The 14341-nt window shown below is 46.4% G+C and overlaps 1 protein-coding gene across 3 annotated transcripts in view; it reads right to left on the reverse strand.

Annotated features, from left to right (window-relative positions):
- The window catches only part of clip2 (CAP-GLY domain containing linker protein 2), a 197633-nt gene that overhangs the window by 169772 nt on the left and 13520 nt on the right, over window positions 1-14341 (reverse strand). The window lies entirely within an intron of this gene.

A 14341-nucleotide genomic window follows, 5' to 3' on the forward strand; every position in this document is an offset into this window, starting at 1 on the left:
GCAACAATTACAATACGTATGTGTCAAAAGGAGAGTTTTAAAATTAGTGGACCAATTTATGCAGGAGTAATATTTACACGGGGTTGAAATCCATGTGTTCGAGGGACAACAACATGAAACATGGAAATATTTACCAATTCCTGGTAGGCTGCACCATGTTTTCAGTACGCTAAGCAGCAGTAACTGTAGCCCAGATTGCATCTTATTGGATACAATGAGAGAAAAACCACTTTCAACTGCTATCATCCACTTCAAATCCAGAAATAATGATTTACCTCCCACTTTAATTTCTGTTCTTTGCGGTGCCGTCCTTTCCCATAGTCTAGCTTCCTAACTGTTTACGGCTGTACATAATAATCTTTATTATTGTCACAAGAAGGCTTACATCAACACTGTAATGAAGTTACTGTGAAAAGCCCCGAGTCGCCACATGAGTCGTACACTGAGGGAGAATTCAAAATGTCCAAATTACCTAACAGAATGTCTTTCGGGACTGTGGGAGGAAAGCGGAGCACCCGGAGGAAACCCACGCAGACACGGGGAGAACGTGCAGACTCCCCACAGACAGTGACCCAAGCCGGGAATCGAACCTGGGATGCTGGCAGTGAAGCAACTGTGCTAACCACTGTGCTACCGTGCTGCCCATCAGCTGACCATAGATTTAGATGGACAGGGTCTGTCCCTGCCAATGCTGCCCCCTTGAGGCAATATTGAGTGTGGTACAAGAGGATATTGTGATTCAGGTGTAGGCAATCTAATCATTTTGGCAAGGTGACTATAGCATCTGGAAATTATAACTACCGGTAATAACTTGGCATTTACAACATTCTATGCAGCACTGTATACCAGACCGACTTCGACAGAAGATGCATAAAAGGTAGAACATAGAATTCCCACACTGCAGAAGGAGGCCCTTTGGCCAATCGAGTCTGGATTGATCCTCTGAAAGAGCACGCTACCTAGGCCCAGTCCTCCACCCTAACCCCACCTAACCTGCACATCTTTGGACTGTTTGAAGAAACCGGAGCACCCGGAGGAAACACACGCAGACACGGGGAGAAAGTGCAAACACCACAGAGAAATCACCCAAGGCGGGAATTGAACCCGGGTCTGACACTGTGAGACAGCAGTGCTAACCACTGTGCCGGCCCATGTAGATATAGGATTTTTTTTTGACGGCAAGTCAGGGGTCAGCCTTTACTCAGGATTAACTATTATTAGAGGATATACGATAATTAAGATTTATTTTTATACACACACTCTGCTATTCCATATTATGTTTTGAAAAAGGTTGGTGCTGGGCGAGTAAAGCTCCATTGATGCATTTTAGAAAAGTGCTGTTTGTTGCCTGCTAACTGATCTGGAGTTAAACAAAGCACAGACAATAATAGATGTTTAAATGCGAGAATAAAACGGATTTGTTTTCAGTTGATTTACTGTCGCATGGTGAGGGTATGGGGAGAGTGTTCAGTGACTCATGCCAAGACCTAGAAACATGTCATCCTGCAGCCTGGAAAATGGATCAAATGGTACAGCAGAAATAAACCATTAGCGACATTCTGGTCCAAATGAGTGCGCTCCTATCAAAGCCCTTTCTCTGTCATTCGAATGGCAGATTTAGCCCCTTTCTCTAATGATTGGTGATATAATTAAACTGGGCAAAGAAATACTGGATACCTGAACTGTGATATTACACCAACTATTTTTGTCGCTGTTATGAACTCAAAGACCGCAGCTACCCTATTCTGTGTTGGTCGGGATGCGTTTAGTCACAAACTTACTGGCTCTCCATTACAATTCAGAACAGCTGCATATCCAGACTCTACCCCCAATTAACAGCTGCTGTAGATAACACAGACGAGGTGCTCTCACCAATATCCAGGGTCTTAAGAGCCCAGTAAAGGGGGACAGTAACTGGCATCGGACATTATAACGGGTTGTTTGCAGGGGTAATTCTTCTGCCTTTTACCAAGGTTAATGAAATTATGCAGTCAAACTAGGAGGTGTGGATTCAAGGTCATTGAGGAACCCACAACCCATTTATTTTCATTCTTTCATGTGACTGCCACCATTTGATGCCCATCGCTAATTGCCCTTGAGAAGGTGGTGGTGAGCTGCCTTCTTAAACCGCTGCAGTCCCGGAGGTGTAGGTACACCCACTATGCTTTTAGGACGGAAGTTTTAGGGTTTTGACCCAGCGATAGTGAAGGAGCGACGGTATATTTCCAAGTTGGGGTGGTGTGTGATGGTAAATTTCAAGTGGTGATGTTCCCATGCGTCTGTGGCCCTTGATCTTCTAGCTGGTAGGGTCGTGGGATAGGAAGGTGCGGTGTAAGGAGACTTGGTGGGTTTCTGCACTGCACCTTGTAAATTATACACAATGGCTGCCACTGTGCAGAGAGACTGAATGCTTGTGGAAGGTGTGCCAATCAAATGGCTGTTTTGTCCTGGATGGTGTTGAGCTTCTTGAGTGTTGTTGGAGCTGCACTCATCCAGGCAAATGGGAGCATTCCATCACACTCCTGACCTGTGCCCTGTAGGTAGTGGACGGGCTTTGGGACAGTCAGGAGGTGATTTAGTCTCTGCAGAATTCACAGCCTCTGACCTGTTCTTGTAGCCATTTTATTTATATGACTAGTCCAGTTCAATTTTTTTTAATCAATGGCAACCCACGATGTTGATAGTGGCGAATTCAGTGATAGTAATGTAATTGAATGTGAAAGGGTGATGGTTAGATTCTGATTTGTTGGAGTTGGTCATTGACTGGCACTTGTGTGGTGCAAGCATTATTTGCCACTTATTAGGTGGAACCGTCAATTCCTTGCTGCATTTGGACATGGACTGCTCCAGTATCGGAAGAGTCGCAAATAGTGTTGAACACAATGCAAGCATTGACGAACATTCCCGCTCTGACCTGACGAGTGAAAGATCATTCATGAAGCAGCTGAATGTGATCCCCGGGGAACTCCTGTAGTGCTGAGGTGATTGGCCTCCAACAACCATCTTCTTTTCTGCCAGGTATGACTCCAACCAGAGGAAAGTTTTCCCTGATTCCCATGATCTTCAGTTTTGCTTGGGCTCTTTGATGCCACACCTAGTCAAATGCTGCCTTTATTTTAAAGACAATCATTCCCACATCACCCCTATAGTTCAGCTCTTTTATCCATGTGATGGAACCATCAATTCACCAGACACATGTTTCTGATATGAATCTAGGCTTTAATCGATTTACTTCAGAGCCAGCCTGTTACCCGTTGATGAGCTCTTAGTGAACTCAGGCTGACTCTGGACAAGGGTATTTATACAGCAGCACTAGGGGGAGGAGATGTGGGCGGAGCCAAGGGTGGAGCCCAGTACAAGTGCCTGAGTACTCCCAGAGCTACTCCCCCTCGTGGTAGGATAGCGCTACCGCGCTTACAAAGACAGTGTGAATTATCATATATATATATATATATATATATATATATTACATTCACCACACCATGTTTGGATTAAGGCTGCAATTAAGGCTCAAACGGCCCTGGTGGAACCCAAACTGAGAATCAGTGAGCAGGTTATTGCTAAGCAAGTGTCGCTTGATAGCATTATTGACAACTCCTTCCATCACTTTACATTTACAGGCCGACGGGGCTGTAATTGGCCGGGCTGGATTTTTCCTGTTTCTTGTGGACTGGCCACATTTGGGCAATTTTCCACATCATCCGATGTAGTTGTACTACACGGTAGTTATACGGGAACAGTTTGGCTGGGGACGGAGCTAATTCTGGAGCACAAGCATTAATACCCGCAGGCAGGATGTGGTCAGGGCCCATTGCCTTTGCAGTAACCACTGCTTTTGGCCTTCTCACGATATCAGGTGGAGTGAATCGAATTGTCTGAAGACTGGCTTCTGTGATGCTGGAGACCTCTGGAGGAGGACGAGATCAATCATCCACCTGACAATTCTTCTGAAGCATCGGAAAGGGTTTCATGCCAAGGTAACACAATTCAGATATGGAAAAATAAAACGGGTGTTTTACCATGTGTGCCCCCTTAAAAAAAGTGAGCCTCATCGTATTGACCCCTTTGCAAGAAGATTCTTATTAAAAGGTACTCAGAGGGGTCTTGCACATGGACCTTTTTTGAAAAAAAAGGGCCTGTATCATTACCATGTATTTTCTTAGTTGAGAAACAGATGTAAACAATGGTGTCACTAATATGTCACATGTGGCCCTTCTTTAATTTAATATAAATTTAGAGTACCCAATTATTTTTTTCCAATTAAGGGGCAATTTAGTGTGGCCAATCCACTACCCTGCACATCTTTTTGGATTGTGGGGGGTGAGACCCACGCAAACACAGGGAGAATGTGCAAACTGTACATGGACAGTGACCCAGGCTAGGATTGAGCCTGGGTCCTCGGCACCATGAGGCAGCAGTGCTAACACCAATAACATTTTGTCAAATGTCCTTTTCGAGAACATAGAACATAGAACAGTACAGCACAGAACAGGCCCTTCGGCCCTCGATGTTGTGCCGAGCAATGATCACCCTACTTAAACCCACGTAACCCGTATACCCGTAACCGAACAATCCCCCCATTAACCTTACACTACGGGCAATTTAGCATGGCCAATCCACCTAACCCGCACATCTTTGGACTGTGGGAGGAAACCGGAGCACCCGGAGGAAACCCACGCACACACGGGGAGGACGTGCAGACTCCACACAGACAGTGACCCAGCCGGGAATCGAACCTGGGACCCTGGAGCTGTGAAGCATTGATGCTAACCACCATGCTACCGTGAGAACATTACTCTTTTAAAAGTCAAGCTTTCCTAGATAAACGTCTTTTAAATATCTAACTGTTTTTTTTTTAAAAAACGCACGATTGTTAAATTTGACTGATTCACAGATCACCACCAAATATGAAGTTGCAGTTTGCCTTTTTCAAAAGTGCTGGTGATATAACTGGGAATTTAACCGGACTGATCCATTGCGGAGGGTTTAAAAAGGAAAATCATGGCGGTTCTGAGGCAGGAAGTTAGACTCCGTGACCTGCAGTGCAGATTTGTTCTCGTCAGTGGGAAGAAGACGTGGCCAGGTTTATTAATGCTGAGCGAAATGGTTAATGTTGATGGGATTATTCAAGTGATTCACGAGCGGCAGAGAAGGGAGAGTAAAACAACTGGTAAAGTTGACTTGAAGTGAGTAGGGTTCTCCTCCCTGATGCAATGCTGACTCTATACAGCAGCCTCTCAGGTAAATCACCATGCCCTAACTTGTTCTAATACCTTTAAGAGCTGGATAACTCTTAATTGATGACAAGATTTTGAAGAAGAAAGGAGACATTTGGACGCTGCGGGCTTGGGAAGGGCATACCAAGGAAGGCAAACAAGTCAACATTTCTTTGGGTTCAACACGAACTGTTACAACCTGCATGGGTCTTACAGGATAGGGATGTTTAACTACCCCGTGGTTTCTGCGGAATATAAACTCCCCCGATAAGGGGGCGGGGGACCATTAACAATCTCTAGATGTGTAAATAGAGTCGACCGTAAGGGACCGACTAGAGAAGACCCAGTAGGGAACTACTGGAGCTATATATAACAGTCATTGTAAAATAAAGTAAGTTTTTGTTTCAATGTACTCGGTTTGGACTCTTCATTTCCCTTGCAAAACTGGCGATGAGGATGGGATAAAAAGCAGATAGATGGTACACACAGCTGCTAATGTGCGTCGGTGGTGGTGGGAATGAATGGGAACAGATAGCTATCGACATTGCTGAGCCCGCTCTCCTTACATCTTGGTTACTGGTTGGAAATGTTCTCTCATTGTGCCTCTTTTCGGACATTTGGATGTGTTTGACTCCAGACTCAAAGATTGGAATCAGTACACACAGAGGATGCGTTACTTTTTCCAGGCCAACAATATCGCAGAGAACAACCTCCAGGAAGCCATCTTGCTAACTACCTGTGGCGTGCATACATTCGGAGTGATACGGAGCCTTGCATAACCAGTGGCCCCAGACACTAAATCTTTTGATGAGCTTGTGGTTTTAGTGGGGCAACTTTTTGACCCGACCCCCTCCATTCTAGTACACCGGTACCGGTTTAATATCGCCATAAGGACCCCGGGTGAGCCCGTCACCGAGTTTTTGTTCGAGATTATGTAAAATTGCAGAATTCTGTGAATATGGCGCCGTCTGAATATTCACGTAGCCGTCTGAAACGCTACGTGACCGCTTGGTTTACGGCATTAACAGTGTGGCACCCCAGAAGAAACTGCTAGCCAAGCCTTCCCAGACCTTGCAACAGGCCATCCAAATTACGTTGTTACTACATCTTATGGTCTATCATTAGTCAGCTGCTGAACTGGACTATCCATACATTGCAGCTACAAGAGCAGGTCAGAGTCTGAGAATTGTTGGTGGGTAACTTATCTCCTAACTCTCCAAAGCCCATTCACCATCTACAAGGTACTAGGCAGGAATGTAATGGAATAATCTCCACTTGCCTGGATGAGTGCAGCTCCAACAACACTTAAACAGCTTGACACTGTCCAGGACAAAGCAGCCCCATCCATGATTGGCACCCCATCCACCATTCATTCCCACCACTACCGACGCACTGTAGCAGACGTGTGTACCATCTACAAGATTCACTGCAGGAACTCACCAAAGTTCCTTAGACAGCACCTTCCAAACCCATACCCACCACATTTGAAAGGACAAGGGGCAGTAGATATCTGGGATTCCCCTCCAAGTCACTCACCACCCTGATTTGGAAATATATCCACTGTTCCTTCACTGTCTCTGGATCAAGATCCTGGAACTCCACATGGACTGCAGCGGTTCAAGAAGGAAGCTCATCACCACCTTCTCAAGGGCAATCAGGGAGGGACAATAAATGGCAGTGACATTCACAGTGACATTTTGGGAAATAGTACATTTTGAAAAATTAAAGATCACAAATCTCTGGTCAAAGAGGCTAAAATGGCAAGATTGTGTCCTGGATAATTCTGCCACAAGCTATTCTGGAAATCAAAATCTTCCCAAACACATGTGCAAAGCAAGGAAGAATGCAGTTTGATCTCAGACTTCAAAAACCAGATATAAAACTTCAGTGTGCTAAAGGGGGGGGGGGGGGGGGGGTTGTTGGGTAACGGGTATAGGGTGGATACGTGGGTTTCAGTAGGGTGATCATTGCTCGGCACAACATCGAGGGCCGAAGGGCCTGTTCTGTGCTGTACTGTTCTATGTTCTATGTAATTGTCACGTGATACAAATCTAATCGGGAGTCGATCCCCCTCCTTACAGGTGCTGGGGTCTCCATTTCAGGCCCTGTTGCTGGCCAACAGTTTCTGCCATGCACAACACTGATAACTGAGGGTTAATTGCAGAGCAACAGTGCCCTGTCAGTATGCCCTCCATGGTCATCTACTCGGACTTATCATACTGACTATAATTGTGACTGTATCATTCTCAGCATTGCTCTGAATACAGCCTGCGGGTGGTTAATGCCCTGCTGATGGTGTCTTTTGAGGTGGAGGAGGAGATGCCACCCCCCCCCCCCCGGCTTCCCATCTCTGCTCCCAATTAAGTCCATGGCCAGATGGGCTGTGGACATCTTTCCTGCCCCACCACATTTGAGGCCCTTAAAAAGGCAATTAATACCCTCTTACTTGCCTCAATGCTGCGCTGTTGCTGTTATTCACCCAGCACCAGGTAAAGAAAGCCCGCAACACAAATCCTGTCTGGTTTGCTCGTGAGCTTCTGGGGTGGGAGTGGGCTGTTATTCAAAAAGTAGTTGGAGTCTTTGAGAGTTCCTCTCGGCAGTGGGAGGGTTGTTCAGAGAGGCCCCTCCTTGCCCTTGCTGCTCATCTGCCTCCCAACCCCGCAATATCATGCCCCGCTCCTCCCGAAATCCAACCCTGCGGGTTGGACCCTCTCATCATCACTCACCTGTTGCCTGGGTCCCTTGCCAATTTTGCCCTCGGGTAGGTACATTACCAGCAGCCCCCACCACCACTGAGTGGCTCTGCTGAGCAAGAAGAACTGCAGGTCTCCGATTGGCCAGCAGCTCTCACTGGGCCTGGACGTCTGCCCTCAGGGTCCTCGATCCTGGGCAAGGCCTGCCCTTGCCCAGTTAAGTGCCTCATTGGCACTCACCTTGACAGCCCTTCCCGAAAAGAGGTAACACGGGGCTCTCGAACCAGCGGGGAAGACCCAATTCACTATGTTAAATTCTGCCCCTTATCTGGGTTTGAATGGATGCCAACACCAAGGGTAGATTTCCTGCAGCAGTGCAGAGGTTTGTGTTATAGAAGTGTGCATTTGGAAACTAGGTACAATTGGGAAGTTGCCACACACCATTTTCTGTCAAGTGCAAATGATCGTGCACAATGCATCTTTCACCACTTTCCACAATCCTTTCCTGTCACCAGAGACCCTCAACTGGCGAGTGACATTTACCCCATGCCCACAGCTCCTTCAGTGGAATCTCAGGTGAGGATGTTACGAAAGATCCGCCCACTGGGTAAATGCAACATTTTGTGTAGAACGTGGCTGCTCAGGACTAAACGTTGGCCAGAGTGGAGGAAGGGGGTGAGTGGGCTGAATGGACCGTGCGAGGAAGGGGAACTCCAGCCAGTTGCCCCGTCCAATGGCTATCCGGCTTTCTTCACTGGAAAGCTTCCCCTTGTAGAAATTGGCCAAGGCCAAAGATTGAAGAAGCCCAGGTTGTGATCGATGGTCAAATGGCATGTTGGCACACAGGATTTACAACAAGCCAATTGGTCCAACTGGTCATTTCTGCTCCACGGTCCTTCTCTCGCCCTCCTTCATCAAATCCCATCAGTATATCAATAGATTCTACTAGGTGATGGACAGCTAAGTAACATTAGCATCACTGCCTTGTAGAAGGGAAGGTAGAATAATTGGGGACTTTGACATGCAAAGCCCCGTAACGAGCAGCAAAAGGCTCTACAATTCATGTAAACCCTCTCGAATGAAACTTCACCAAGTCAGTAGTTTGTTGCTGGACAACATTGCAAATGCCTGCACATCTCAGCAACCAATCAACCTCACAACATCACCAAACACCAAAGAAATGAAACGATTACTTAGTACTGCAATATATTATCTTCTGGGGCGGCACGCACCACACAGTAGATTTAGATGTGTACTGAATTTTACTCTTATATACAAGGGGGCCTCTGGTTTGCTCTGACTGGTTGAGAGCGCCATCATGTACACACAACACAACTCTGGACTGTGTCGATATTCACAGGCACGAACAGTGACATTTCAGGAGAAGACTAGAATGCCACTGCCTCCTGACCAGAAACATCTTAGCGATTGGGACCACTGTTTCATTTGTTTCTCACACATTATCCCCTTTATGAAAAAAGCACTTGAAGGACTTTCTCTCCATCAGGCTATTGAAGGTTTTAATGAACACAGTTTTCTCCTATTATCAGATGGTTATCACCTTTAGACACACATTAAACTTGAATGATAAAGAAAGATGTATATTTATATTACATTTTTATGCTCAAGCCATCCCAAAGCACCTTACAGCCAATTAGGTGTATTTTTTGGAAGTGCATTTGCTCTTGTACGAAACCTGGCAACCAATTAACGCACAGTGAAGTTCCCACCAGCAGAAATGTCTTCATAATCTGTTTTACTAATGTTGGTTGTGGCATAAATATTGGTCAGGGTACCCTGCACAACCTCTTTGAATAACGGCAGTATGAGTCTTTGCACTGGCTTGAGAGAATAGACAGGGCATCAGTCTAACCTCTCATGTGAAATTAAGGGCCTTGACAGTCCAGCACTTTGACATCACTGGACTTTGTGCTCAGGTCCCCGAGTGCGACTTGAACCCACAGCTTTCTGACTCCGAAGCTACAGTGCTATCATTGAGCCATGGCCGACACCCAGATACAAATTATGTTTTTTTTTTGTTTGAAGGCAGTGGATCAAGTTAAACATGTAGAAGAGCAGAGATCAAGAATGGAGATGTACGATTGGAGAAGGCCACAGGAATGGGATAGAGAAATAAGGAGCTTTGCTGGCCAACAGAAACATTTTAGAGTGTATACTCCAGCCAGGTGGTAGTTGCTGGGAGTGGATGGCAAGGGGTGAGCGGGGATTGTAGTGGAATAGATTTGGCTTCAGATTGAGGGGGTTTTAATCAGCTGGCCTGGGAAGGCCGGTCGGGACAGCATGGAGTAAGGGTCTCTCCTATTTATTCCCTGATTTCCCCTTTCTTTTATTTTTGCCGTTACATTTTGGATCCATGGATGATTAATGAACATGTGTCTTTAAGGCAAGCAGAAGAATCCAGAAGGTTGTGCTGGTATAAACCGGAGTTGCAGACTGGTCAGAATCAGTGAAAGAGATGGATTATGACTCGTTTAGATTGAATTTGCCCAAAAGGCTGTGCCTTTTCATCACAGGTGGCGATTGGCTCTTATCCTGCAGGGATGCTTTTCAGAGTCCAAAAATTTAATTTGACTCCTGGCAGCAAAAAGACAAGAGCCACTCCATTTTTTCTCCAGAAAAGGCTTTGTTTCTGAACTGGCATAGAGTCTGAATGAATCTATTTCCAGGAAAACTATTACAGGCTTTGCAAACAAAGTCCAGAACCAGCTAACTCTCTCCAGAAAGGCAGATGTGAACCGACTATCTATCTCTCCAGAAAGCAGGTGGGTACTGCATTTTCACAACCACAGAGAACCTGAATGACTGACTGAATCTACAGAGAGGACCATCCCCAGGTATAAACCATAGACTTTAATCTACAAACTTGCTGTGAAGAAAAGTGCGCTGAAAACCAACAACTGAAATAAAAACTCTTTCTTACTTTTACTTATGATTTTTACCCCTTTCCATTCCTCTGTGTTTGTCTGTCTTGTGTATGTGTGTAGAAGGTGAGGGTAGGTTAAAGTGGCGATTAAGAATTAGCTTTTAGTTAACCAGTTGTATGTCTCATTACAGTTCTTGTTATAAATAGACAGTAATCGCGCTTACATTTACAAACCTAGTGACTGTGATTATTGGGCAGCCAAGGGCCAAAGACTTTGGGTGTTTCTATAAGAATTATAAAAGCACCCACGAGCCTAAAGTGTCGTACCAATTGGGGGAAAGAAAACAAGTCTTCAGGAGATGAGTGTGGGTCTGAGGGTGGACAGGTGATATTCCTGAGATAGAGATAAACAACTCAGGTGATCCAGACTTGGGTAGATATCTAGTGAGCAACATTTTCACCACAGGGGAGCAAGATAATGGCCATCTCCAGCAAGAGAGAGAAACTAATCATCTCCCCATGATATTCAAAAACCATTCCTGAGTCCCTCATCATCTGCATCTTAGGGGGTCACCATTGACCAGAAACTGAACTGGACGAGCCACATAAATACTGTGGCGGAAAGAGTGGGTCAAATACTGGGAATTCTGCAGTGAGTAAATCACCTCCTGACTTCCCAAAGCTTGTCCACCATCTACAAGGCACCAGTTAGGAGTGTGATGGAATACTTCCCACTTGCCTGATTGAGTGCAGCTCCAACAGCACACAAGAAGCTCAACACCATCGAGGACAAAGCAGCCGCTTGATTGGTACTCCTTTCATGACCTTCAACCTTCATACACTCCACCACCAGTGAACCATGACGATGGTACGTGCCATATACAAGATGCACTGCAGAAACTTGTAAAAGCTCCTATGACAGCACCTTACAAACCCGTGACCTTACCACCGAGAAGGACAAGAGCAGCAGACACATGGGAACACCACCACCTGGAGTTCCCCTCCAAACAACTCATCATCCTGACTTGGACATATATCAGCATCCTTCACTGTCACTGGAGCTCCTTCCCCAACAGCACTTTGGGTCTACCTACACCACATGGACTGCAGCGGTTCCAGATGTCCGCTCACCACCACCTTCTCAAGGGCAGTTAATAGAATTTACAATGCAGAAGGAGGCCATTCAGCCCATCAAGTCTGCACCGGCTCTTTTTTTTTTTAAAAGAGCACCCAACGCAACCCCACACCTCGACCCTATCCCCATAACCCAGTAACCCCACCCAACACTAGGGGCAATTTTGGACACTAAGGGCAATTTAGCATGGCCAATCCACCTAACCTGCACATCTTTGGACTGTGGGAGGAAACCGGAGCACCCGGAGGAAACACACGCACACACAGGGAGAACGTGCAGACTCCGCACAGATAGCGACCCAAGCTGGGAATCGAACCTGGGACCCTGGAGCTGTGAAGCAATTGTGCTAACCACTATGCTACCGTGCTGCCCACAAGGATGGGTAATAAATTCCGACCTCGTCAGCAATGCCCACATCCCACAAATGGACAAATACCCCAAAATATATAGGACTGAGGCTTCAAAGCTCAGCACAAGACACTACACATAATATCTTTAGTGTTGGTGATCATCAAAAGTTCCTAATCATCCAGAAATTATCAGTCAGACCATAGTGAAATCAGGAATGTAGTCTAATGGGTAGAGCAACAGTGTCCATAAGGAAATTAATCCTTAGATGATGTTAACAGATATGATGCCTTGGAGCAGAATGAAGGTAACTGTGGAGATTGGGAGGATAAAGCAGCAGAGAAGGCAAACTGACCACCTTGGGGCAAGGAGGAATGGTACTAGAAGAGGGCTGTGCCATGGAGGAGCAGCACCTACAGGTTGCTGTGGAGGAAGATGGAATGCCTGACCATGTTAAACACAATGAAGATGACAAGGAAGGATAGCTCCCAAGAACAACCTTGAAGACAAAGGGAACATTGCTCAGCTGATTCTAATTTCGACAACAAGAGGCAGGTATGGGATTATGTTCCATAGGTGAGGGCCCTTCTGTTGACAAAACTGCTCATACTATATTGGCGGGCATCTTTCATTTCCCCATTCTGCCATGCTTCTAATCTCGGAAATGGCGACAGCTGAGGGAGCATCTGTAGGGCTGGCTAAGAGCACAGGTAATAAGGGCTGGAGTAGGCCATTCGGTCCATTGAATCTGTACTGCCATTCAATAAGATCATGGTCGATCTGATTGTAACCTTCACTCCATTTTCCTGCCTCTCCATCATAACCATCGACTCCCTCGTCAACTAAAGACCTATCAACTCAGGCTTGAATATTTTCTATGACCCAATCTCTGTGGAAGAGAATTCCAAGGACCAACAATCTTCAGAGGAAAAACTCCCTCCTCAACTCCATCTTAATCATAGGATCCCGAAAGTACCAAAGGAGACCATTTGGCCCATTGAGTCATCCCCCACCCTCCAAACAAGCACCCGACCTAGGCCCACTATCTGCCCTATCCCCATATAACCCCACCTAACCTGCACATCTTTGGACACTGAAGCAATTTAGCATGGCCAATCCACCTAACCTGCAAATCTTTGGCCTGTGGAAGGAAACCGGAGCACGCAGAGGAAACCCACGCAGACACGGGAAGAACGTGCAAATTCCATACAGCTACCCGAGGCCGGAATTGAACACGGTTTTCCTGGTGCTGTGAGGCAGCAGTGCTAATCACTGTGCCACCGTGCCGCCCTGGGAGACCCCCTATTTTGAAACTGTGCCCCCCAATTCTAGATTCCCCTATGAGGGGAAACATCCTTTCAGCTTCTACCATGTCTAGCCCCCCCCCCCCCCCCCACACCTCCAGAGTCTTGCATGTTTAAATACGTTCACCCCTCATTCCTCTAATCGCCAATGAAAATAGGCCCAATCTGCCCAACATTTCCTCATAAGCCAACTCCTTCATTCCAGGAATCTGTTTAGTGAAGAGCTTGGTTCAGCCTGGGACAGTTACCGGGGAGAAGGGATGGCATTGGTAGCTCGGGGAGGGTTTGGAGCACGGTGGGTGATTCTGCCCAAGATCCTGTATGGGATGTAGGATAAGCAGTCTGGTGATTTGGTAACAGTGGAGGAATCGGGGGGAGCTGGGGTGTCACCGATGTACATGTGGAAACTGATGCTGTATTTTTTTGAATGGTGTCGCCAAGAGGCAGCACACAGATGAAAAATGAGAGGTGGGGGGAGGGGGTGGTGAAGGAGAGATATTTCGGGAATTCCAGAAGTTGTGGGGAACATACAAACTGGGAGCAAAAGTAGGCCACTCAGCCCCTCGAGCCTGCTCAGCACTTCAACAAGATTATGGTTGATCTGTTTGTGTTCCGTGTTCTACATTGCCATCTACCACAGGCTGCTGTAGGTGATTGTCCAGCTGCGGATGCTAGATCACGCTGGAGTCCAACAACTGCTGGGTGACAGCGGAGAGGGATTAGAGGAGGATGGTTCATTCAACAGTGTCAAAGACAGTTGA

Source organism: Scyliorhinus canicula, chromosome 12, assembly GCF_902713615.1.
Source record: "Scyliorhinus canicula chromosome 12, sScyCan1.1, whole genome shotgun sequence".
Classification (NCBI taxonomy): Eukaryota; Metazoa; Chordata; class Chondrichthyes; order Carcharhiniformes; family Scyliorhinidae; genus Scyliorhinus; species Scyliorhinus canicula.